The sequence below is a fragment of the Amborella trichopoda genome, chromosome 1 (genome assembly GCF_054954075.1).
Source record: "Amborella trichopoda isolate Santa Cruz 75 chromosome 1, AtrichopodaSantaCruz75HAP2 v2.0, whole genome shotgun sequence".
Lineage (NCBI taxonomy): Eukaryota > Viridiplantae > Streptophyta > Magnoliopsida > Amborellales > Amborellaceae > Amborella > Amborella trichopoda.
In genome coordinates this window covers 6,904,912-6,931,360 of record NC_142336.1, presented here as the reverse complement: position 1 = coordinate 6,931,360, position 26,449 = coordinate 6,904,912, and the positions used below count along the sequence as shown (strand labels likewise).

Genomic DNA, 26,449 nt, shown 5'->3' with positions numbered 1-26,449 from the left:
GTGGTGGTGGCATAACACTCATTTGAAGGATCATCTCTGGTACCAAGTCTTACATGCCAAATATGGTATGGATAGACTAGATATGTGGCTTAGGGGTGGAAGGGGTAAGAATATCTCTCCTCTTTGAAGAACTATTTTAAATTGCAGGCCAATGATATCTGGTTATTTTAGATGGAATGTTGGCGGCGGTGCACAAGCTTCTTTTTAGCATCATAGGTGGCTGGGGGACTATCCTCTGAAGGCCGTCATTGCGGACCTTTTTAGGCTTGTGACTAGACCCAACTTGAAGGTTTGTGAGGCAGCAGAAACCAGGGGCCAATGCATTTCATGGGATATTTCTTTAGCATACAGCCGGCTGAATAATGTATTGTTAGCACAATGGTGCCAACTCATGAAGTTGTTGGATAAAGTGTATTTATCTCAAAATACCGGTGATGAGTTGATATGGAAGATTGAGAGAGTGATGGTGTTTTCTCTGTGAAATCTTGCTACAATATTTTTTTCATGACCGATGGAGATGGTCATGCACATACTTCACCCAAATATGGAAATGGTCGATCCCACACAACGTTCAAAATTTTATTTGACTGGCAGCTCAAGATAAAATTCTGACCATTGATAATTTGATCAAAAGGGAAAAAATTATCCCTAATGTCTGTTTGCTATGCAAGGAGGATGGGGAGACTGGGGCGCATCTCTTAATTCATTGCCATTTTACGTCAGGAATTTGGCATTGGTTTTTTGATATGGTTGGGATATAGATGGTTCTTTCTCATTTGGTTGGGGGGATTGTGTCGACTATGACAGTGCCCTTTCTGCCTAAGACAGGATGTATAGTATGGCAGATTGTAGTAGGTGTGATTCTCTAGGAGGCATGGAAGGAAAGAAATAAAAGAACTTTTGAAGGGATTGCTTGTCCTTTTGATAAGCTAATCCATACCATAAAATGTTCCATATAGTTGTGGTTGTCTGTGAACAAAGAGGGTTGGGGCTTTCCAAAGTGGATGTGATGGCCAATCTGTGAAATTTGTTCTATCTTAGTTCTAATTGCTTTAAACCAAGATGTATATGCGTGGCACCGTGTTTAGGAAGCCTAAAGCTTAACTTTGATGGTAGCTCATTTGGAAACCTAGGATTAGTAGGGATTGGAGGCGTGATGCGAGATTGCTTTAGCAATGTTCTTTTCTCCTATACTGGTTTGCTAAGTTCAGCTACAACAAGTTTTGCAGAACTAAGTGCGCTGCTTTGTGGTTTGAAGATATTCTTAAGGAGGAATTTGGGGTGTAACTGCACGATTGAAGGTGATTTCTTGAATGTTATTAAATGATGCCCTGGGAGCACCAGTCTTTGTGGTTGCAGGTGATGAACTTGGTAGATGGTGCCCCGGTTTCGATTTCGTATTCTCATATTTATAAAGAAGCCAATAATGTTGCTGACCTCTTAGCTAAAGGAGGTTCCTCTATCCCCTCTCTTTTGATCTCTAATGATGTAATTTCCTTTTTGTAGTTATCAATAAAAGTAGTAACCTTGGTCCAAAAAGAAAAAAAAGTGGTATTCTACAAATTTTGGCCACTCCTTTTGTTGAAAATAAGAAGTGAAAACCCTAGCCCTCAACTCAACAAATCAACATCCCAATGCCTTGGCGTGTTAGTCTATTCCCATTCACTTTTTATTCAAGAAAAAGTATTTGGTGAGTCGGCGGTCTCACCTATTCTTGTGCACTTTCCCTCCAAAATATATCTCAAAGATGTATTTTCGATCCAAAATTTTAAGTTTCAATAATGTCAACCATGACATGATCTAAATTTGAAATTTATCTTTCAAAAAATATAAATATTATTTTTTGAATTCTTTTTCCACCCCTATGTCAACAGTGGATGTAATATTTTTTGGTTTCAATCTTGTTTTTTTTTGGGAAAGTTGGTGGTGGAGAATGCGCCTACTTGTTTTTCATTAGCTAAAAATAAAGAAGATATAAATCATAGTGCTACAGTCTTATTATAGGGCAATTGAGCCAAATCATGAGTTAAAGACAAATACATGAAATCCAGTGGTCTACCATGCCAAATTATAGTAGCAGAGGGATCTATCCCCTTCTTGGCAAGTGTGTCTGCTGTTAGAATTTGTGGGAGCATAGAATGAAGAAAGAAAAAAAGAGAACACAACATTTACGTAGTTCTTGGCAAGTGTATATGCTGTTAGAATTTGTGGGAGCATAGAAAGGAGAAAGAAGAAGAGAGAATACAACATTTACGTGATTCAGGTCGAAGCCTTACGTCCACGGATCCAAAGCTTAATTGGCTACATTTTCATTATTTTGGATGAATGTTTATATCAATAAATACTTCTATATATAGAGGACAACACACAATTACATGAGATAAATATGGTATGATGGTATGATAAATTGATGACCAAGCAACTTGGTCTCTATCTTCTAGATACCTGACCTTATCAAGAGATATATACATATACATTCATAATGATGTATATCAATATGAACCCGAGATATCTATATCCCAACACTCCCCCTTAAACTCAAGATGCTTTGACAAGTTATCAAAAAAACACGTAGTGATCAAATCCATGATAAATTTCACAAGTTACCGTGGTCTTCCAAAAAACAACCTTTCTTGGGTTCTCTACTTTCTTCTCTGAAGATCTTCTCTCTTCAGAGGCTTTCTTTTCTTTCTAGAAGCTTTCTCTCTCTAAAAGAAAAGGATCTTTCTTTCTCTCTTCTTTGGAAGATCGGGGATCGAGTAACAAAAAACTCGACGATCATCACAAAAGATGGAGTAACGAAAAACTCCATCATCCAACAGGATTAAGTACCGGAAAACTCAATCATTAAACATAGACATTAAGAACAAACAGGATCGAGTAAACTAGATCATCACATAGAATAGAGTAACGGAAAACTCCATCATCAAACATGATCAATTAACGGAAAACTTGATCATCAATCCGAATTGAGCTCCTCATTTGGAGATGGAACTGTTGATCATTAACCATAACTTCCCTTTGCATTGTTGTTGGACTGATCCAGAATTTGGATTTTTTTGTCCACATAGCAGTTACATTAGAAATGTTGACTTCATGTTGGGAGTAGATAAGTAGAAACACCCAACTTGCAAAATAAATTTTGTGTTTTAGTACAATCATATAAAAAAAAATGCCAATGAAATTGGGCTTCTAGACAATAGCCCACATCTTAAAAAAATACCACCCTTTTTTTTTTTTTCTCTATTTCTTTAATTTTTTTTTTTTTTTGAAAGGACACGAACTCAACTTCATGATTGTCAACAAGCCCATCCGTCATAGATTCTTCATGATCAATGCTCTTGCTCAATCCGAGCTCGGCCTCAAGCTTCGCCCATGAGCTAGACATATTGGGCACATACCAATTCTTCACCGTTTTGATAAGCTCCTTTGCATCATCCACTTTACCATTCTAGTATAGGAGATATCATTATCGTGCCATTCATGGATAGCTATGACCTCGTGGTTTTAAAAATTGTTGCCATTTGTGCATATGGGGGAGGAGCTTTCATGCCAACTATCATGAATACCCAAAATTCCTGCAACCTACGAGAGCCAGAAAGAGACAATAATGGCTGTGGCGGATGTGAACAACTCGCTTTGCTTAACCGACAAGGAAGAGGTGGAGAAGGTTTTCAAATGGTTTCGATAGCAACGGAGACTGCCAGATCTCGGGGGCTGAGCTCGGTGCGATGCTCCGAGCCCTTGGATCGAACCCCTATGATGCAGAGGTGGCTCGAGTGACGGTTGAGGCACCGACGATGATGGCTTCATCTCGCTCAAGGAGTTTGCCGTGATCAACAATGAAGCACCCTTGGATAGCAATGCTAGCATGGTGGATTTGAGAGACGCCTTTGCGATGTACGATCTCGACAAGAACGGTTAGATTTCGGTCAAGGAGCTTCACATGGTGTTGAAGAAGCTTGGTGAGAAGTGTTCGTATCAAGATTGTTGCCAAATGAACTCGACTGTCGATTTGGATGGTGATGGAAGCGTCAACTTTGACGAGTTCAAGAAGATGATGATGTGGCCAAAACCCCAACCTCCTAGAACCGGTATCTCTCTCTGGATTAATCCTATTCTCGTATGGGAAAACAACTTTGGCAATCACTGTGCCTCGTATACACGCAGGGTATTGCAATAACCAGTCTCCAAGAAATCAATCACTATGCCTCGTATACATGCAGGGTATTGTTTCTCTCTCTAGCTCTTCTTCCTCGTATTCACAAAGTTGAGCCAATTTTTTTATTGGAGATGGACAATTAGTTCTCTGCAAAGAAGTCCTGGGCAGCATCACCAAGAAGCTCTGATACCATGTTAGAATTTGTGGGAGCATAGAATGGAGAGAGAAGTTTACGTGGTTCAGGCCGAAACCTTACGTTTACGGATCCAAAGCTTAACTGACTATATCTTCATTATTTTGGATGACTATTTATATCAATAAGTACCTCTATATATAGAGGACAATCACACAATTACATGAGATATATATGATATGATAACTTGATGACCAAGTAACTTGGTCTCTATCTTCTAGATACCTAACCTTATCAAAAGATATATACATATATATCCATAATGATGTATATTAAAATAAACCCGAGATATCCATATCCCAACATCTGCTACTATGTCGGCCTCACGGTAGATGTGGGAAATGCTCCACCAATATTCTGAGAGTTTGTGACGGCAGTTGGCTGCAATTGTGTGAACCCATGGAATCCTGCAGTGCCCATGAACAACATTTACAAGCAATGACGAATCACTTTCAATTTAGAGAGAAAAACAATGGAGTTCAAGGGCTAGATCAATGCCTACTTCGACAACATAAAATTCTGCATAATTATTTGATGCAATGCTAAAAAAGTGGCAAAAGTAACAATGAGAGCACCATTGCTATCTTGGAAAATTAAAGATGGGCATTTGATAGACAAGGGACCGCAAGGTAATAGGTTAGTCGATTGATTCACCAAACTTGTATCCTTCATTCAAAGACAATATATTTGAAATGAAAAGTATACAATGAGACAATTTCCTTAGTACATGGTGGTCACAACTAATTTTGACTTGGATGTAAAAAGTTGGGTGGCTGCATTTATTCTATTGGCTAAGCTCAAACTTTAAAAGAAAATTTTTTCAAACTTTGTGACACACCAATGCTATCAAATTTCACATCGGATGATTATAAGTAATTGTGATATTCTTGTACCAATGGTAAATGCTCTCATTCTATACAATCCCTATTTAAAAAGGATGTAGTTTTTATAAGGTTGCAACCTTAAACAATCCAATTGATGTGCACCTCCAAATATTTTCATAACCTACAATTTTGGAATAAAAAATTCTTAGGATTATTTGAAAATCTATTTTCATATCTAACTAAAACTCCAAAAATGGTTTAAATCAAGTATATCTATAAATATATGAAAATATCGAAAATGGATGGTCTAGATATAATGTGTTGCAAGATGCACTATTTATAAGACTTTTTTTTTTTTTCAATTCATATATGTCGATGTCGAAATGATCAATTGGAGGGTTTTTCAACACTAAAACAACCTTTTACGATGAATTTTGCGGTGCATCTTTAATTCTACATTTTAAGGTTGCAACCTTATGTAAGCTTTTTTCATTTAAAAATAGTTTAAAAAAATCCCCCTTGGACCTCCCTAAATAATGAAATGTGCCCTCCTCGGGGAGGGGAAATTGCCAAAAATAATCCTCACTTGAAACGAGTTAATGCATTGTTCGTAAAATCATCCGATCTAACCGCTAATCGCACGGTTAGATAGGAACCGGCCTTGCCAATTCCAGTTTTGGGCGGTTAGGGTGATCAACCAGTATATAAAAAAAAAAATTCAAAAAAATGTATATAAATTCTCAAAATAAGGAATTTGATTTGTAAGGCATTTTTAAATATTATTTACGGTTATGGTAAAGATTAAAAATTGTTTTGGTTATTGATACTCACTTTTATATTTTTTTCATCTTTTTTAGAAAATTTGAAAAATAGCTTTTGAAAAATATAAAATGGGTTAAAATCCATTTTTTTCATTAATTTTCAACTTCATTTGAATATATTTTGTTTTAATCATTCTTTATATGCCTTTCATATTTTAGTAAAAGAAAATTTGTATTTTTTTTGTATTTTTTTCAACATTTTTTTTACTGCCCAGGACTTGTTCGGTTAAAGCGGTTGAATCGGCCGGTTTACCGGTTAGGCAGGTTAAACCGCTTCCAGGCCCATGTCCGATTAACCGTTTCGGTTCGATTTTTGCAAACATTGGTTGAATGTGTTGCATGGGTAATAGTCCACACTTAAAAATGAGTTGTACATGTTGCATGGATTAATATATCAAAATTTTAGATTTTTTTTGTTTTTTGAGCAATATATGAAATCTAGAATTGATATTAAAATATATAGTGGGGTATTTTGGCCTGTATGATTCCAATGCATCCAGGGTTTCAATATATTTTCAATAAGTTGGGGCGGTAGCAGTAAGTACATCTGGGACCTTTCAAGGAGCATGTACAATATTCTATTATTTATTTGGCTTACGTGAAATATTAGTTGATGCATGGAAGTCTAGGGTTTTCAACCAGGGAAAATGGGAAGGTATGGAATTTATCTTTTTCTTTTTTTTTCTTTTAATTTTTTTCATCTTTTTTGGGGGGAAAATTTATAGACAAATCCTGTTTTTTTTTTTTAATCTTTAAAATCATCTCATATATTTTATATTACATGATCAAGTTTTATTTTTATATTTTTTCCTATACATCTGATAGTGTTCAAATTTGTTACATCCATAGTTTTTAGCATCATATACTTAGTAAAGATATTTTAAAATAATTTAAAATGAATAAAATTACCAAATAACCTTTATTCAGGGATAGTTTGATAATTTTAAAAGAAAAAGTTTATATAAGGTTGCAACCTTAAAATGTAGAAGTAAAGATGCACCTCAAAAATCTATCGGAAAATATTATTTTAAGGTAGAAAAACCCTCTAATTGATCATCTCGACATTGAGATGTGTGAATATGAAAAAAAAAAATTTTAAGTTCCAAAAATAGTGCATCTTGCATCACATTATCTAGACGGTCAATTTTCAAGATTTTCACATGTTTATAGATCTACTTGTTTTTAACCAATTTTGGAGATTAAAATGCTATAATTAGATATAAAACTAGATTTTTAGATAATCCTAATAATTTTTTACACCAAAATTACATGTTATGATAAAATTTGGAGGTGCGTCTTAATTGGATTGTTTAATGTTGCAACCTTATAGAAACCACACCCAATTTTAAATTATTTTTAAATTTAGATTGTTTTAATAAGTATATGATTCTAATACCAAATTGAGTTTAATTGGATATATAAAAAAGAGATAAATTTAAAATACATTTTATATTTTCAAAAAATGAGACTTGTTTGTAAAATATAAAATATATGACTATTTTTTAATATAAAAATAAAATACAATTTATCTATAAAATTTCCTCTCTTTTTTTTTCTAATATTAATATACAATTTTCATTAAATAACAAAATGCATGTACACGTATATTGGACCATACAAAATTGCATGTGATAGGTAGCGGTACAAAAAGTTGAAACATTGTACACCTGAGATTGGCATTAGAGTCCCTTCCTTGGCTAAGCCATCTACTGTGTTTTTCTCAAGCTGCGAGTGGAAAGTGTTGTGGTTAAATTAGATATGGAAAAGGTCTATGACAGAGTGGAATAAAGCATTTTGTTGGATATTATGAAGATAATAGGGATTGGGGTGAAGTGGAGGAGTTGGATTTATGGTTGTTTGTCCCTGCGTATTTCTCGGTTCTTATTGAGGGCTGCCCCAAAGGTTTTTTTAAAGCTACTCGATGTCTTCGTCAAGGGGATCCTTTATCGCCTTTTCTCTTCACTAACTATGTTGAGTCCTTTAGCCTCATGCTGACTAATATAACTTCTCGAGCTTTCCAGTCAGTGTGGATGGTCCCCTTATCTTGCATATTCAATATGCCGATGACACATTGATTTTTGCCAAGGCTAAGAATGAGCATATCGAAAATATTGTCAGATTTCTAAAATGCTGTGAAGTGGAAGTGGGTCTAAAGGTCAATTTTTACAAAAACTTCCCTGGTGGGGATCAATTGTACTAGGGAATTGAGGAGTTGGCTAGAACTCTTGGTTGTAGAGTCAATTCTTTTCCCATGGTTTATTTGGGACTGCATATTTCTAATAAAAGATTTCCTAACTCTGTTTGGAATAGAGTAATCTAACAGGTTCTAGTGAGGCTGGATTTATGGAAACCTAAATATCTGTCTCTTGGGAATAGGGTAACTTTGTTGCATTCTTGCTTGGCAAATCTACTAATCTATCAGATGTCTCTTCTTAAAATGCCTGCGGTTGTTGGGAAACAATTAGATAGGATGATGTGTAACTTCTTATGGGGGTCCTTCGGGGATAATAAAAAGTACCATTTGCTCAGATGGGATAGGGTTTGTACCCCTAAATGTGAAGGAGGTCTGTGTATCAGAAGGCTAACACTGATGAATGAGGCCTTATTAACGAAATGGTGGTGGAGAAGTTTGAAATTCAAAGAACAGTTATGGTATAAGGTTCTTGTCACTAACTATGGTTTAAATGGTTTCGGTGTTTGGATTGGGGGGGAGGGGGGGGGGGCTAGAAGTGCTTGTCGTTTAGCTTTCTGGAGAGATATCTATTTATGCAAAACTTATCTTCATAGAGATATTCGGTGGTGTGTTGGAAGCAGAAGCAAAGTTCCTTTCTGACATCATAAGTGGTTAGGCAATTGTCCTTTGAAGTCTTCCTTCCTTGAATTATTTGCTTTAGTGTCTAACCTGAATGCTTTGATTAGTGATAGCTACCAAGTGGTTGGAGAGTTTGTTGTATGGTCTATCCAGTTTCCATATAACAAAGTCCAAGGTAGCTTTATGTTCCAATATATGTCGCTGCTGGAGCAGCTGCGGCAAGTAGTGATTCTGCCTTCGGTTGAGGATGAACTGGTTTGGGAACATAACCAGGATGGCTTGTTCATTGTGAAAGCCATGTACTTGCTTCAGTTCCATGATTGACATAGATGGTCTTTGCCTCAAATTGCACAAATGTGGAAGTGGAGGATTCCTCATAAGCTTCAATGCTTTATATGGCTGGCTGGTCAAAATAAGATTTTGACAATTGATAATCTCATCAAGAGAGGTAAAATTTTACCCAATGTTTGCTTAATATGCATAGAAGATGGTGAATCTGTCACATCTTCTTATTCATTGTAGTTTTGCCTCGCAAATTTAGGCCTTTTTTCTTAATTTCCTTGGATTCAAGATGACTCTAGCTCAGGACGGTCTGGGTGTCATCGCACAATTGGTCTTCCATGTTTTTACCAAAGCTGGGTGCTATTATGTGGCAAATTATCAGGGGGGCTATCGGTTGGGAAATTTGCAAAGAGCGTAACCGGTGCACCTTTGATGGTGTCAATGGGTTTACCCTCTGTTGAGGGTATCCTTCATCGTATATTTCATACTTCTTGGAACTGGCTTTCGGTTATAGATATTGGCAGGGGTATCTCGGAGTTGGATGTTCGATTAAATTTAGTCAATCTGGCCTTCTCAAAGGTCACAAATTCTAAGAGGGTTGGTCGTTGGCTACCTCCTTGCATTGGGTGTTTAAAATTAAACTTTGATGGTAGTTCTTTTGGTAACCTGGGGGATGCAAGTATTCGTGGTGTTGTTAGAAATTCTGATGGTACCGTCATCCTGGCCTATGCTGGGCCTATTGGATCTACTACCGCCAACTTTGCTGAGTTTACCTTTGCTCCATGACATGCAGCTCATAAAATCTAGGAACCTGGGTAACATTATCTCGGTGGAAGGTGACTCCTTAAATGTGATTAAATGGCGTAAGAAGGAACAAAGAGTTCTTTGGACGTTGCGATCTATTTGAGGTCAAGTGATGGACCTGTCTGAGTCGCTAACTTTGTCATTCAACCATGTTTATAGGGAGGCCAATGTTGCTGATGGCTTAGCAAAAAGAGGGGTCTCGCTTGATTCTCTCTCTCTTATGTTTGATGTAATGTAGTTGTGTTTTGCAGCAATAAAAATTGATAACTTCGGTTAAAATTATTAAGGATTGTATATAAGGGTGCTGTTTGCATAGAGTCGAGGCTCCAAATAATCAAAGTAGAGCCTACCTTTAAATAGTGTCCATAAATATGGTTTCAACATTCAAAATCTTTGTGATAGCCTTAAAATACATTTTTATCTCCAATTATAAAATTTAAAGCTTCAAAAATAGTTTAGATCACGAAGATCTATAAAAACTTGAAAATTAACGGTCCAAAAATATATTACAAGATGCACTATTTCCAAAACTTAAAATCTATTTTTTTTCTCATGTCCATGCATCTTGATGTCAAGATGATCGATTTGAGGATATTTGGGCATCAAAACAACATCTTCTAGTGAAAGTTTTGATGTAGGCTCTAATTTTATTGTTTACAGGCTCGACTCTATATAAACCTTTTCCTGTACTATAATGAGACTATTTAGAGGTCACAATTACTCATAACCATCTGATGTGAAATCTAACAGCTTGGATATGTTATAAAATTCGAAAAAATTGCTTTTGAACTTTGAGCTTGGTTAATGCAATAAATATAACCATCCAGTTTCACATCCAATGGTCAATATTAATTGTGACCACCTTGTATCAAAAGTAAATGGTCTCATTGTATACTTTTCTTAATATCATTATTACTAAATGAGAGCTTATTATAGTCGAGGATTATCATGATCTAGTAAAATGATGAGTAGAAAAAGAATATTGGGATCACTAAAATAAGAACAAAAAAAAGTATATAAATTTACTTTTGATACAAGGAGATCATAATCACTCTTGTCTGTCATATTTCAAATCAGATGGTTATAAGAGTGTCATTTAATAGATTCAAAATTCCATTTTTTTTTTTTTCTGAACTTTGTGATACACCTCAAGTCATCTAACTTGACATCTAATAACTGAGAGTAATTGTAACCTCCTTGTAACAAGACAAATGGTCTCATAGTAGCTATTCCCTAAGGAAAATATTTATATAAAACATCTAATTATTTTATTGAAGTAAGACATTTCTAAAACCCACCATAGAAAAGTAGTTTTGATGCGATAAAACCCTATAATTAATAATTTTCACTTCGACATACATGGATATAGAATAAAAATAATTTAAGTCCTAAAAAAAGGTGCATCTTACAACACATTATCTAGACTGTCTATTTTTTAAGAATTCCAAGTATTTGTAGATCTACTCAATCTTCATCGATTTTTTAGTTTTAAATTTCATATTTAACAGGTCATTGCAGGGATTTCTTGCCCCATAACATCATCTTTAAAAGTGCGCTCGAATTATTAGGTTTTATGCCTTATATAAAGGACTCGGTTTCTATGAGTCCACATACTCACATATAAAAATGCGGGCCCCTAAATAATTTATTTTTGAAATAAAATGTAGTCCTAATTTTTAAGAAATATATAATTTTTAATTACCACTGTAAAAATAAATAAATTTTAAAAACTTAAAATATTATTTTTTTGGAAAAAATATTTGAATCATTAATTTTACTTTTTCTTTAGAGGTCTATTATTTATGGTGTAGACTTACACTTTCTTTTTCTTTTTTTTATGGATGGTGTAGATTTCCAAGCCTGCGTAGTGACAGGTGGCTTGGACGCACCAAACAGTTGTCCTTATATAAATTGCGCCCCTAGAATAAGTTATGGCCAAATGTCAAGTCCATGTCTCCAAGATCCATCATTTCAATAGGTTGTGATGACAATGGGTTATGCCTTTTTCATTATTAGCTTAATTACAGTGCACTTCATATTTATTATTTGAAACCAATGTTTAAAACTCACTAAGCCGGGGGTGCTGTTCTAGGTCAATGACCCCTTGGTTTTCTATTGGTTTTCACTAGTTTCCAATGGCCGTTTCTATTTCTTTTTCAATAGAAAAAACTTTCCAGAACTAATGAGCCGGCTCTTACATAATTCCAAATCAGTTCAAAACTCGTGGATGACCAATTTAACCCACCAGTAAAACAATAATTAAAACAACTCCCTTCAAGGTATGGTTTGTATAGGGCGGAGAACCTAAACAATCAAAGTAAGGCGCGGTCGAAAGGTATTGTTTAAGACTTAAGTAATGAAAATCTTTGTGATGGCCTAAACATTTATTTTCATATCTAATTATAAAATTTAAAGCTTAAAAAATAGTGCAAATCGAACATATCTATGAGCACTTGAAAATATTGAAAATTGACGGTCTAGATAATACATTACAAGACGCACTATTTTTAAAACTTGAAATCCATTATTTCTCACATACATCTTGAGGTCGAGATGATCGATTTGAGGATTCTTGACATCAAAACAATCTCTTCTAGTGAAATTTTGACTTGCACCTAAATTTAATCGTTCTAACCTCACCCTTATATAAACTATTTACTTCCCTCTATTAACTCCCTTGTCAAAATACAAAACCGTGACCTTTGCTTGTCTTTACTTGAACGGATCAATCAAATAATATTGGTTTTGCCAGTCTAGAAATGCTATATAGGTTCAGTTGTTGTTCTTGCTTTCTTTTTACAGGGGATTGGGGGATCATGCAATCATGCTGTTGGACCAATGTTCTCATAAAATTAACCATACGAACAAAATTAAACAAGGAAACAAATTGAGTCGAGAAGCCACAAAATTGACAAATTGTTTTATTGATACTACTGTTCCGAACCTTCTCAATTTAATAGCAACGTTGTTAAAAGACTCTAATACTTGTTCAATCTGGCATCTTCGACTTCATCATCGTAGTCCACAACATCTTTGAATTGCCTGGTATGAACGGGAATCACCATTTCTTGTCAAAAGAATTGTCCGGTTTTCTAACATAACTCAGCAATTCTCTCCAAACGAGACTGCCTCCCAAGTGCTGTAAAGGAGTAGCGTCGGTCCCCTATCAAGTCCAATCCGAAGGGACGATTCCAATCTGGATTTGTGACCTTTTGAACATTGCATCCAACTATACGAAAAAGATTTTTGTCATCCATTTTCTGTATATTTCTTCGACTATTTCCAAGCTACTTACTGCAAAAGGAATGACCAGTGTCAAACTATAGGCACTCGTGCCCGAGGGCCTAATGTTTCCTAATGACCACTGCATATTCTACTCTTTTTTCAATAACAGTAAATTTTATGAAATTGAGTGCAAACAAAAGCCAAGAGGGAGGTGCAGGCATTATCAATGCGCTGAGTCAGCGTCTCAATGACCCAAGAAGACCATAACCACCAAAAGACCATCATGAGACCTCCACCATTGGGAAGTACATCAGCGTCAGCATCAGTTTCACTTAAAAATATAACAAGTCAAGATGGATCTGGAAAACAAATATCTGCAATCTTCAATGGGGATTATAGCCAAGTGGTAGATCCTACTCTGCTCGCCTATGACCAGGATGTGATTTCCATGATCACAACCCCTGAAGCAAAGCTCTCGTGCCACATGGAGCACTCTAAACTCTAGCATCATAACTCCTTACATCTCATCTCATCTTCTCTCCTCAGTTCACTTTGCGGCAGCCTAAATATCGTATGTTCACATCATTCAGTTTTTACAAGGAGAGAGCAGACAGGGAATCTGAAATCGTAGCCCTGATTTTGGGGTTCGATGACCACATGGCGCCCAAATCAAATGGTTGAACGATAGAACTAATAGACAATAGAAGAGAGCAATGATCAGGATCCAACCTACTCAATGGGTCGAGTTTGTTTTCATTCACAGCATTAACCCACTCTTGACCAGTAAAAGGCCATATCCAATCCAATTGTCCCCATGTAGATCATTTTGGCTCCAACTTCTCCTCAATGGAAATACGGGTTCAATGAGCCCATAGGGTGCTCTTGCTAAGAATTACTATTTGGTTTAACAAAGCCAGAATTAGCATAATATATAAAATTTGACGCACATAGTGTAGCATAACATATGAAAGACAAATATACAATTTGCCTTGTATATAAAATACCACACTAGCATTTGGATGGCAAACATTCCACTATCAACTACTCAACAGTCCAAAGTCGACAACAGAATGAACTTTCAAAGGAAGGAAAGACTCAACCCCCTATTGTTGAGGAGTTGCTGCAAGACTCTTAATAAAACTCAATTATAGTACAGAATAAAGTTTAATAAAATTTAATGATCAAACCATTGTTCAAAAAAGCGAATCGCGTATCGCCTAGGTGGTTTAGAAGGCCTGGGTTGGCGGCAGTCCTTGGGTGGCTGCCCAGGCCCTGCGCCCCTCCTAGGGGTGAAAATTTATTTATTTTTATATTTTTTAAACATAAAGTGTTATAAAAATGGGTTTTAGATTCATTTGAAACCTAAACCTAGGGGAACTCATTTTAAAGACAAAGAAACCTCAAGAAAAACTAAATCTTGTGATTTTCATTTGATCGAAGTGTTTTTCAAAGTTACGGAATATAAATTCAAATATCACCCAGGTAGATTTGATTTAGTTTTGGAGTTTTAAATTTTGTGAATTTCATTTGATCGGAGTGTTTTTCAAAGTTATGAAAACTGGATCCAAACATCACCCAGGTAGATTTGATTTAGTTTTGGAGTTTTATAATCCTATTAGAGGGTATTTTTTATTATTTTAGCACCAAAAGAAGTGGGAATTTGAAGTTTGAGATTGCTTGTTTTATTTTGAGATGTCTAGTCGAAATGGATATCCGGGTCGAAAATATGCATATAACCTGAATCCAGATGACAAAAATTGCATTAGATGCAATTTTTTGTAAAAAATATACAAAAAGTGGTATAAACCGGTTTAATAAACATCTTGCCGGTATTAAAAGGGATGTTGCCCCTTGTAAAAATGCTTCTTAAGCTATCCGAGAGGAGATTAAGCAATATAGGAGTTTTGTAAAGCAAAAACAGGAACAAAATCCTTGTCATTTGAATAGATCTATCTTTGCTACTTCTAGAAGAAGCTATCCGGGTTAGAAGTATATGATTATATAACCCAAAAACCAAATGATAAAAATTGTATAAGGTGTAATTTTTGTAAAAAAGACACCAATTAAGGTATTAACCGATTCAATAAACATCGTGCTGGTATTAAAGGAAATGTTGCTTCTTGTAAAAGGTTCTTGAAGCTATTCAATATGAGATTAGACAACTTCTGAATTTAAAAAAACCAGAAAATGATGAAAATGAGCCTTGTTCTCTGGAAATATCTTTTCCAAGTTCTTCTAGAAGTGGTGATCCAGGTTGGAAGTATGGTTATAACCCGAATCTGAATAACAAAAATCGTATTAAATGTAATTATTGGGGAAAGGATACTAATGGGGCCATTTATCGGTTTAAAAAACATCTTGCCGGTATTAAGGGGAGATGCTGCCCCATGTAAAAATGTTCTTGAGACTACTAGGGAAGAAATTATACAATATTTGAGTTCAGGGAAGCACAAAAAGATAGAAAAAGGTACAACAGCCAAGACTCCTAGGGCCTCATCTGCACGTACCAGTAAAGGAAGATAGGAGAAGAGGAGGAGAAAGAGGCAGATTCGGAAGAAACAGAGGAGGATAATCGTTATATTGAAGAGGGAGACGACTCTGATGATGATGGCCTCGAATCTGATGCATATGATGAGGTTTACCCTATTTCTTTTGATGATGATGATGATGATGACTGAAAACTCTTGGTGTTCAATGTTGACTGTTGTGTTGAGTGTTGACTGTTGTGTCCTAAACTGTATAGTTTCTAAATTTTTGTATATATTTTTCTTATTTTTAGTTTCTACGTTCTAGTTTTTAATTCTATTATCTAACTTTTGTATGTACAGTCTACCGTGTATCAAACTGTCAATGTATGCAAGTATGGTTTTACAGTTTACTGTTTTAGCATTGTATAAAAATATGGATTATGGTCTTATGGATTATCAAAATTCTCTTCTCGACTTCTATCTCTTTTTTTGTCAACTGGGATTATGGTCATATGGATTATCAAAAGTCTTACGGATTATGGTCTTATGAATTATCAAAATTCTTATGGATTAATCGTTATAATATATCAGGCATGACATCAGGTTTTTTTTTTTTTTCAACTGGGCCGCCCAAGTTCTAGGCGTCCACCTAGATATTGGGCGGCCTGGACCCCTATAGCTGCCTAGGTGCCACTTAGCGCTTTTTGAAACACTGGATCAAACAATGGACAGTATAATTCTAAGTATGTCTCTCACAGTCATAACGTCAAACTACTATAATATTAAAATTATAAGGGTGTAACACACATGTAATTAGAAACTACTATTGAACCTGTGAAATATGATGGACACAAAGCATAGATCACACACACAAAGAGCACACAATATAAGATACAATCATGTGAAATTCTATCCAATTAAAAGATATCAGTGTTTAAAAACAAGGCCAGTTTCCCTAGCAAGTCCCATTGAACATCTAGAGACTCATCCAAGTCCAGCACTTTTCAGCCCATTTAGGCTTTTTTATCATTGAGACTCAGCCAAGTCGAACCATGTATGATTTGGCTTGGGACCCTAACAAGTTCTGAAACGGAGTCTGAGTCATAAAACACCAGAAAATGATAAGAGTTTATTTGGAAAAAACCATGATCTTCCTTCATCCCAGGCTCATGTGAAAATAGGAACTATTTTTGTAAGGGACTGTATACAATGATCATACTAAATTTTTCCTACAATAATTCACACCATCCAAGTCATCACATCTGGCAGCTGAGTCTGTGAAATACCACTCTAAAAATGTAGTGTGCTCATTGTATGCTTTCCCATAATAAAAATCAGGTTAAAGAACTAAATATATCCTAATTTTAAATAACCTAATTAAAACATACACAGTAGTGACAACTTGAAAATCATATTTTCTGAACAAGTACATTTGAAAGATAACAATAAGAATTCAAATTTATGAAGGAAGCTATGAATATCTAACCAAGAAATCAATGAGAAAGCATGTGTTGATAATAATAGAAACATGTCAAAATGAAAAACTGTGGTTTGATGGAAAACAAGCATATGTACCCGACTTTAAGAAGTAGCACAAGTATTAGTGCACAAAATATTGTATACAAAAGTAAAACAGTATTTAATTTTGACATAAAACAATGTTTTTCAAAGCTAAAAATGCATATAATATTCTTTAAATAACAATGTACAGTACACATGCTTTGCATTAAGAAATAGTATATGCTTCACTTGCGAAATTGTATACTGCAGTACTTAATATAGAAGATACTATTTACAATTAAGCAATTTTATTTACCTCTTTGTATATCTATGTACCATACTGCATTTATTACAGACTTCGCTTTAGTTAACACATAACTTTGTGGAAATCTGAGAGCAATGACATGACTGGAGGAAAAAGGAAAGCAAGGGAGGCCACCGCCTTCAGATACTTCTAGCACAAGCATAGAGACTCCTTCAAGACTAGTGTGTTGGACAATTGATGGGCCTAATGCGATAATGTCTCCATGAAGAACTCTGGGCAGGACTCGAGGTTAAGGGACATGCCAAAGATCACAATGGGAGGCATTCATGTATTACCCAAATAGTTATTTTAGTCTTCTAATGGCAGAAGAGGCTGCATGACATTTCATGTCAAAAACTTTTGGGAAAGTAAGCAATTGCTTTCTCCTTCCAAACTATCAGGCTCCTGCAACCTTCTTGGAAAACCACTTCCTGGTTTCTGGTTTTGAGTGCAGACAACTTGCTTTGGCGCTTGCTGCTAGAAATGGCGGGTCCTCATTCTATCCATCCATGGTTGCCCCTTTGAGTGTTGGAGCAGTTGCTAATAGATGACTCAGAGTTTAGGATTTTTTGGATCATAGTGCGACAAAAGCTCCCCTCTAAAGCCCAGTTTCAAACTTTAAATCTTTTGCTAACTCAAATAAGCATTTGAACGAGTAGGTCCTCATGTTCCAATGGCAAGCTCAAAGTTTCTTAGGGCATTCTTTACTCCGCCTGTGCCCACTCATGACATGAATAGGTGGATAGTCTGACAAAACATCACAATAATCCATTCCATAAATCCCTCCAGTGATGATTCACGTATCGTCCTTGAACTGTCAATGATACATACAGAACCTTGCTCAGAAATTCCATCTAAACTTTGAATGTCCTTGAGATGTTTCCAAAGTTGCTCTGATTTCTTTGCTTATAGGACATCTCTGTCACCTATAAGATAAACTAACTCAAAGCATAGGTTCAGAACCAATATTTTGCCATTCTGAACTTGAAAGGTGGTCTCCTGCTCTACTTTGGCATTGGATCCTTCACATCCTTTAGAAAGCAACATGTTGGGTTATACCGCAATAGCCATGCAACAACGTGCATCTATACACCATTTTCCTAGGCATAATTGGTTAAATGGACCATGTTATTACTCTAGGTAGTTCTGAATATCATGAAAGGGAAATGAGACACTCGAATTGTTGGACTAATAAGTATCTTATGACCTATATCAATGCATAGGGTTTCAACTAATTTGTTCCAGAAAGGATCCAACCCAGGCTTTTCATTTAGTGGAGCATGCCCAAGTTCTCTCTTATTCAGCATGCAAATGTGGCTCGTTTTCACAATTCTCATGCTCTACAGTATCATTCCCATAAATTAAGAAAACCAAGAGAAGAGTATAAATTAAATTCAATTCGATTCTCATGCTCAACAATTTCATTCCCATACATTAAGAATACCAAGACAAGATTATAAAGTAGTTAGATAACATTAAAACTCAATACCACTGTTTTAGTGTTTGGAAGCAAGTGTGGTTCTCCAAAGGACCAAAATTCATGCTGTCACCCTCCCATAGAGACTAGGTGGGGGCCTCATCATTACTTACCCATGTCACAAACTTCTGCTGAGCCTTTCTCACAAAGAACAGGTGCAGGGGCTCATCTTTTCCAACACTTGAAAAAGAAAATTTTGAGGCATATGAATGTGACGAGGATGCAATTTAATCTAGTGTACAACATCAATAGGCCAAAAGAAAACAAATATGCAGATCTTATTAGAAAATTTCAGCCTTCATAGTAACAACCCATACTGGATCCACATTGCAATTTTTCTTCTTGAGGAACACGCTCCATAGAGATTGTTGATGACGATTTATTAAGTTTGAAGCAATGGTTTAAAAACCGGATCGGTGACCCGGATCGGGCTTTTCAAAAACCGATCCGGATCGGCGAATCGGCGATCCGGATCGGCGAATCGGCGGTCCGGATCGGAATCGGGTGAATCGGTCAGAATAAAGCTTCAAAAAAATCCGAAAAAATTATTAAAATTCATTATAAATATTGTTTTTTAGGAATTCAATAAAAAATGAGGGTACTCCATTAAGAATTTTCATGTTTTTGGATGAATATGCGAATATTGATATGTCCTATGTTTGGCAATTTTTTTACCTTTGCTAGCATTAAGAATTGCCACCATCTGTTTTTTTACATTACTAGGGACACTAGTGCATGCAGAAACTTCTCCCTTAACCCCTGCCAAGTGTTGCTTGAACCTATGTACCCCACTACTTATCACTCTTTGACAGTAATTACAAATAATTTTGTCTTTCTTGTTGAGATCAAGTCTGACCCCATGTTGCCATGCAGGGTCTTCTATAGATCTTGACATGATTCAACTGTTTTAAGATGTAAAAAGTTTAAATTAACCTGACAGTTCAAAAAGAAAAATAATCACAATATGTAGTGATAATATGTTGCGGTAGTTCATGTAGTCATATTCGTTGTTATTTGTTATTGCAAAATACCTTTTTTGACAATAATATTTCGTACATATCAATTACAAACATTTAGAATAATACAAAATGCAAGCTCCAAACATGGCTACAACTCAATTATCAAGAACATACATTTTTTGCATTAAAAAATTAATAATAAAAACAATTCTTCAAAGAGCCGGCTAACATCAGTCATTCCAACTTAAAAATCCATGAACAACAAATAAAAAAAATACAGTTTTGTATTGAAAATATAATAACATGCATTTTTTTGCATAAATAATCCATCAACATACAATTTTTTCAACAAAAACTTTAACAATAAAAATTTAAAATATGGTTTAATACCTCATGATAATTAAAACCTTGTCACGATTTTCACATCTTTTCGGAAAATCATCAATTTTCAAAAAATTCGATCATGAAAAAAAAAAAAAAAAAAATTACAGCAAACTCAAACAATAAAAATTAAAAATTAGGTTTAAATGTTTAATACATCATGATAATCAAAACTTTATCACGATTTTCACATCTTTTCGAAAAATCATCATTTTTCAAAAAATTCGATCATGGATAAAAAGAAATTAAAAAAAAAAGTACAGCAAATTTTCAAAAAATTCGATCATGGATTAAAAAAAAAATTAACAAATTTTCAAAAAGTTCGATCATGGATTAAAAAAAAAAATTCATAAATTTTCTAAAAATTCGATCATGGATTACAAAAAATTCGATCATGGATTACATAAAATTCGATCATGGATTACATAAAATTCGATCATGGATTACAAAAAAAAAAAAAAACATAAAAAAACAAAAAATTCGATCGTGGATTACAAGAACAAAAAAAAACAATTCCATCATGGATTACAAAAAATTCAATCATGGGTTACAAAAAAAAAAAAAACACAAAAAATTCGATCAAGGATTACAAGTAAAAAAAACAAACATTTTGATCATGGATTACAAAAAAGTTGATCATGGATTACAGAAAATTCGATCATGGATTACAAAAAATTCGATCATGGATTACATAAAATTCGATCATGGATTACAAAAAAGTCGATCATGGATTACAGAAAATTCTATCATGGATTACAAGAAATTCGTTCATGGATTACATAAAATTCGATCATGCATTACAAAAAAAAAAAACAAAAAAAAACAAAAAATTCGATCGTGGATTACTAAAAAAGAAAAAAACAATTACATCATGGATAACAAAAAATTCAATCATAGATTACAAAAAACTCTATCATGGGTTACATAAAAAACAAAAAACAAAAAATTCGATCATGGATTACAAAAAAAAACAAACATTTCGATCATGGATTACAAAACATTCGATCATGGATTACAAAAAATTCTATCATGGGTTACAAAAATAAAAAATAAAAAATAAAATTCGATCATGGATTACAAGAAAAAAAAACAAACATTTTGATCATGGATTACAAAAAATTCGATCATAGATTACAAAAAATTCTATCATGGGCTACAAAAAAAAAAAAAAAAAAAAAAAAAAAAAAAAAAAAAAAAAAAAAAAAAAAAATTTGTTCTTCACAGAGTCGTTTTACATAAGCGATTTTAACTCAAAAATTCACCTCCAAGTGAATAAATTACATCCAATTGACTATATTTTCTGATAAACAACAATATAAGGAATCAAAAACCTAAATTTTTAACACATTATTTCTAATATATCATGAAAACAAAATCAAAAGGCGGAAAAAAAAAAAAAAAACAGCGGAATTTTTTTCCCCTGACATCTCACTGTTCATATCAAATTTCTTGCTGTAATTGACCAGATTACGTAAAATTAAAAATTTTAAATCATACTAGACACAATAAAGATTAAAAACCCTAATTATTGAACTCATTTTGTTCAAAATATGCCATGAAATAAATCAAATGGCGGAAAAACAAAAAAACCCAAAGTTCTTACCTGTTTTTGTGAACCGAAGCCTTCAATCTCCAAAAAAGTCTGTTTTTCTCAACGATTTTCACAAATTAGTAACAAAATATTTTGATTCACAGCTTTAAGATCAATATGCCAACAAATTTTGAAAGATTCATGCCCTATTTGGCATGAAATTTCAAAAATGGCGGAAACCCTAAACCCCGAATTTTTCTTGATCCAAAAACAACCAATTTTTCCACCATTAAATCGTTAAAAAAGCTGAATAAAGCTGTTTACAGCCTGAAAAACAGATCACGTGCCGAAAAAAACAAAAAAAATGATCAAAAAATGACAAATTTGAAAAAAATCCGTGAAGAACACTGTGCAACCCGTGTTCTTCACGGACTCGCCGATTCCGCACAGTGAATCGGCGAGTCACTGTGCGGAATCGTCCGGTTCTCTCTAGAACCGGACGATTCCCGGTTTTTGAACCGATCCGGTCCCTTTTTCGTGAATTCCGAGTCGAACCGGGCGAGTCCGGTTCGACTCGGCGATTTTTAAAACGCTGGTTTGAAGAATATTGAATGTCATTAGAGGTCATTTTCCATTATCACATCGATGCAGAAGGTTCATTGTAGAACAAGGCATTGTTATTAAGTAAAATACAAGATAAATATTCCAACGAAATAAATGAAAGAATAAATAATCCAAGAAAAAGAGAAATAAGTGCTCCATTCATATGAAGGATTTCACATTGAAGAATAAATAATACAAAAAGATAGAAATGGTGGGATTTCTTCACCTCATATCCACTCATGAAGGAAACCCTAGAGAGAAAGGAACAGTATCCTTAACTTCTCTTACGTTCTTCAACATAGTAAAAGCCAGAAAGGAAAAACTTATCCCCATCAACTAGTTGCTACTGCATTCAGTCGGCGGTGGTACCCTCCTCAGTAGCCAAATCCAAGATCGCTGCAAAAGGGTCGGCATGCACTTCTTCCTCAGAAAGAGGCTCAAAGAGTGGGTGGGCATCAAGACACCCTTCCATCCATGCCCCAAGCTCTTCGACATCAGTGAGTGTGTAAACGATGCCGCTCACTCCTAATCTATGTTGCTTGCTCTCTTTCTCCCATCTCCTACTCCTCTATAATGCAATGCAAATACTATTATTTTTCTCCAATCCCTCTTTCGCTCTACTTGACGCCTTCTCTAGCCCAATCTCTCACTAAGTATATCCTTTCAAAATTTTCTCTACCTAGAAGAGAACAATTAAAATGCTTGACTTAGTTAAACATAAAAATCGCAAGGAATAGAAAGTAAAAACGTGATAATCCCAAATGAAATAAAATGGAAGAATAAAAATAACGAATCAGGGACCTCACAGGCATAAGAAATAAATCTGGGAAAGGAAAAAGAGGACAAAGCCAAAAATATGAGTTCCCACATATAGAGAGAGGGGTAAAAAAATGTAAGACCCAAGATGGAAAGGGCTACGCAATATAGTACCGTGTGCAAAAAAAAATGAAAGCCAAGCAAACATATATTACAGACAAGAGAATAAATATGATGGCTCTTTTATATTAGGAGTGGCAATTGGGTTGGTTAGAACCACTGACCCGGCTGTCAACCCAAACCGGGTCTGGGTCTAGATCCAGGGCCGGTTTGGGTCCAAATGATGGGACCTGACTCAGGGCAGGTCAAGTCGGGCGACCCGAACCAGTATAAAACATTGCGCATGTGTGCGTGCGGGTGTGTTTGTTTAAGAAAAGTATAGAAAGAGAACATTTACTTTTGGTATAGCGGTCACAATTGCTCTTGTCCGCCAGATTTCAGATTGGGTGGTCATAAGAGTGTCATTGACTAGACTCCAAGTTTAAAATTTTTTTCTCAAACTTTGTGACAGTTCGAAAGCCATCCAAGGGCTAGGAGCAATGTTAAAAAAGGCAAAGGCAGCCGCCTAGGTGGGTGCCTAGAGACAAAGGCGACCTCTGCCTCTTGGGGAAGTGCAGATACTTGCAGATTTTTACCCCTCACCTCTCCCCATTATATTGTATATAGAAATGACTTTTTTTGTTCAATAAATAAGTTTTGTAAGTAATATATTGTTCAGAACGCAGAAATCAGAAGTACAAATCAAACATAAACATCTACGACTTTAGACTGTAAATTAAATAGTTCAAACTCAAACGCAAAATTAAAAAAATACAAATAGCAAGAGAAAAACATTGTGAAAAAAACAAATACATAAGCTAATAAAAACTGTTGAAATATACCAACATTCTTGAAGTGGAATTGGTATCAGGCCAAACCCAAATGTTTTGATTCCCAAATCTCCTCTTTTACAACCACTAAAAGTCTCAAAAAGATCGGGAATGAATATCTTTTAATTTCGTGACCATTCAAGGAGGTTCCATCTCTCCACAAATCCTCAAAATCTTGTTTTTTCTCACTCTAAACTTCACTAACAATGGTTTTTGGAGGAAGGTTATCAGTTCACAAATAGAACTATATTTCCAACACAAGAGCAAAAACGATCACATAAAAACCCAAGTGTCTAAGTCATTTCCTTGTACAACCAAAAGTTCTGCTCCCTGGGTATATCAGAAATAGAAGATGTATTCTATTTCCCAGTATGTGCATAAAAACCATAAAGCAAAGACATTCAGTGCATGTAAGTTGCCACTCTTAACCATCTGACATGCTATACAAGTTGAACGCCAGAGTAGCTTACCGTCTATGGTTGTTTTGCAAGAGACAAAGCACTCAAAGTTTTCCTTCACCAATTGCTTTTTTTGTTGTGTCCGACCTCTGAGGTCAGTTTTTAAAGCAAGTGCACCAGGTTCTAGATCTGCTGCACCTATGTTTTGATGGATACGAGACAGGAACAGCTTCGCATCAAATTTTTCAGAATGGTGCATAAACTTCTCTGCAAGACAAAGTCAGGTCAAGTTTTTAGAAATGAAGATTTCTCCACGGAAACCACTGTGGTAATGCAGTTAGACTGTACATTTCTACTCAAAAAGGAGGGGAGGAACAAGCACTTGGAGGCATATGCAAACTACCAGCTTAAAGATAACACTAAATCAAGTGAAACTCATTGAGAGGAAACAAATTACTAACAGCAGTAGACTAGCAATACTAGCCCGATTAACGTGCCAAAGACAATTACCTGTTTCATCTTTTTTGGATGATTCACAACTACCTATTTAATTACACAATATGTGCATGAAGTCTCATTAAGAGAAAAAATTTACATTGAATCTACTAAATAGGAACTCAATAGAATATCAGTGAATGAGAAAAGATCCAACTGGATATCTCATGATGGAACGACGAAAACATCTATTCTAAACACCAAAGCAACTAGGCTACAGAGTGCATGAAAGACACAGGCTGTAATACTCAATGATGCATAGAGGAGATTTCAATGTATTTCGGTGGAATCATGAAAGAAATATGCTAGGAAGAAGAATGCCAGCAAGGAAGTTATTGATAAAATATATCATGGGCAATGAACTGATAACCTTCCTCTGTGCGGGGCCAGATTTAACTGGTCCAACCACAATGCAGACAAACCACTCCCTACAAAGTCAAAATGGTTTTTTTCTCACTCTAAACTACACCACTGCCCCACTTGTGGCATTATCCACATGAATAAACTATTATATTGTATTACCTTTTGAAGCCAAGTACCATTCAAATCCCACATCGAAAAATTGAAAGGAGATTGATGGTAAAACTTTCCTTGATACCACTAGAGAACACGTGTGAAGTGTGTGAAGAAGCATGAGACCTTGTGCCCATGGACACGGGGCGCCGTTTCACTGTAGCTGCTCGCCAATTCTGCCATTTTACTGCAGCAACTTGCCGATTTACTGTAGCAATTCGCCGTTTTTCGCTGAAATATAAACAATATATAACTGCAACTTGCCGATTTACTGTAGCAAGTCGCCTTTTTTTTGCTGAAATATACACAATATATAAATCATTTTGCTGAAATATACACAATATATATGATTTACTTGCCCGTAAGGGCGTGTTACGAAGATATGATTTACCTACCCCTAAGGGCGTGTTCCGAAAGCACTGCTTCCATGGGTTAGCATGGAAGACGCAGCTTCCCCATTTACGTGCAATCCAACGCCATTTTGAAAGTTGTGGGAAGCAGCAGCTTCCAAAACATCATTACAATTCCCTTTAACAAATGGGAAGTGCAACAATAACTGGAAGCCACGACTTCCAGTTATCAAACACACCCCAATAATGGTTGAATAATGGATGGAAATGGATAATTTGAGTTTTATCTCAAGGGGCATCCATGACATACCCATTATGCAGTTCATTACAACCATTTTGGGTATCATTCCTAATCATTGGGCTTCATTTCTGTTGGAAACTTGACAAGCAATAATCCCATTGCAAGCATCCCAACAAAGAAGAGATGCATGTTTTAGGGGCCCATGATCCCGACTGATTCATCCGAGAGAGAGAGAGAGAGATGTTAAGCAACCCGTCATAAATGAAATAAGCTTACCATTTTTTATCAGATATCAACCTCAAAATGCATGATACACTTTGCACAACAGGGTACTCTAAAATCCCATACTTGGATGAAACACCCCTCAGTGCTTAGTAGTTGTTACGTTAGATATATATATATATATATATATATATATATA

The 26,449-nt window shown here is 35.3% G+C and overlaps 1 long non-coding RNA gene across 1 annotated transcript; it reads right to left on the bottom strand.

Annotated features, from left to right (window-relative positions):
- Positions 1-22,402: 22,402 nt before the first annotated feature.
- Positions 22,403-26,107, bottom strand: LOC148783519 (uncharacterized). Its single transcript, XR_016050296.1, has 3 exons — positions 25,447-26,107; positions 24,502-24,696; positions 22,403-23,025 (listed from the first exon to the last, which is right to left on the bottom strand). It is a non-coding gene; the product is annotated as an uncharacterized LOC148783519 (long non-coding RNA).
- Between the last annotated feature and the right edge of the window lie 342 nt (positions 26,108-26,449).